Source organism: Electrophorus electricus, unplaced genomic scaffold (assembly GCF_041902795.1).
Source record: "Electrophorus electricus isolate QZ-2024a unplaced genomic scaffold, ASM4190279v1 Scaffold70, whole genome shotgun sequence".
NCBI classification, from domain to species: Eukaryota; Metazoa; Chordata; class Actinopteri; order Gymnotiformes; family Gymnotidae; genus Electrophorus; species Electrophorus electricus.
In genome coordinates, this window is record NW_027658787.1 from 450,001 (window position 1) to 451,721 (window position 1,721).

Consider the following 1,721-nt stretch of genomic DNA (forward strand, 5'->3'; position numbering starts at 1 on the left):
AAATCAAAACAGTCCAAGGTAAGACCTCCAGATGGTCTTTTTTCAGATCATTAGTACTTTTTGCTTCCAAAGCATGTCACCCAAAAGCACAAGTAAAAGTGACATGGAAAGAAAAGCAACACAAAAGGAATATTATCCACAACATATTCCATATGCGGCTCTCCATATATGTCATGGACTGTGTTTTTGTGAGGAAATCTGCTTTTAATGACAACCTTGGTGGACAAAAGCAGAGACAAAGTTCCATGTTACCCTGGGGAAGATCTGACCCACCCTGTGAAAAAGCTTGAACAATGAAATATTAATCACTGTGTAGGGAATTTCCATCACTTCATCAGAATTAGCAGCATATTGTTGAAAGCATCTACAAGAGTTCCCCATCTCTTCAGTCAGCACTCATTTGTCTGTGTGTGTGTGTGTGAGAGAGAGAGAGAGAGAGAGAGAGAGAGAGAGAGAGAGAGAGGAGAGAGAGAGCACGAGCGAGAGAGAGAGAGAGATAGATCATGCATCCTAAACACTGGCTCTCAAAGCTGTTTGTGGATATCCTAGTGATTGCATATGCACATGCACACGTGCACACTTTTGATTGAGCTAACAAGTGCTGAAGCTATTTGAGAAACCCTGCCTTGCTGGCAGGTCCATGTGGTGCTGTGAGAGATTTAGACATAGATCTCCATTTTAGCTTTTAGCCAACTTCTACCCAGTGCACTAGATCAGCACTGTGCTGTCCAATATGCAGAAAAATAAAATTTTATATATATATATATATATATATATATATATATATATAAATATATATATATATATATATAAAACAGGATATTTCAGACAGAGGTCCTTCATCAGCTGTGTAAACAAAGTGTTTGTAAATGTCTAGAGGGAAAAGCTTATAACTGTATACTACAATTTTGACTATCTCTACATCTATTACTGTAGTACACTGCGGTTATTCACTTGGAATTTTATATAAATTGCAGTTGCAGTGGAGTATGCACGATTTCCAGAAACAGGACTGCACTACAGTTGTGTTTTTTTAATTTATTTTTTTATTACTTCCAAATGTTTAAACAGGACACTGCAGTTACTCCATGGAATCTTCTTCTCATATATATATGTGTGTGTGTGTGTGTGTGTGTGTGTGTGTGTGTGTGTGTGTGTGTATATATATATATATATATATATATATATATATATATATATATATATATATATATATATATATATGTATGTATATATATATATATATATATGTGTATGTATATATGTGTATGTGTATGTATATGTATGTATGTATGTATGTATATATATATATATATATATATATATATATATATATATATATATAGAGAGAGAGAGAGAGAGAGAGAGAGAGAGAGATTGTCTTGGTTGTAATTCATTGTCATATTTGTTGTTTCTGCCATTATATTCTCTGAGCTGCCTCTTTTTATGGTGAGTTACTGTCACATGACATTTAGATGAGTGTGTTCCTAGGCAAAGAAAGGGAAATGGAATGTGTTTAAATTTAATCACAACGATTACTGTTGTCATGTCACAACACCTACATGCCCACCTGCTACCCCAGTCCAGGTCCAGAAGGCTCTGTTTAGCTACTTTGTACTCTGTTTATGGGGTGTGTCCCATTTGCGTACTTAACACTAATACTCTTTTTTTTGAGTATGTAGTACAGTCACACATGTCAGAGTTGAGTATACTCAAAAAAT

General features: G+C 34.9%; 1 protein-coding gene across 10 annotated transcripts in view; it reads left to right on the top strand.

Annotated features, from left to right (window-relative positions):
* LOC145643261 (zinc finger MIZ domain-containing protein 1-like) overlaps window positions 1-1,154 on the top strand; it is a 67,572-nt gene extending 66,418 nt beyond the window's left edge. For 9 of the 10 annotated variants that reach the window (XM_081709669.1, XM_081709668.1, XM_081709666.1 and 6 more), the window contains one exon: window positions 1-1,154. This exon is cut by the window's left edge and continues 490 nt beyond it. The gene's annotated coding sequence lies outside the window, so the exon portion shown is untranslated. The other variant, XM_081709667.1, reaches the window with a different exon arrangement.
* The last annotated feature ends 567 nt before the right edge of the window (window positions 1,155-1,721 follow it).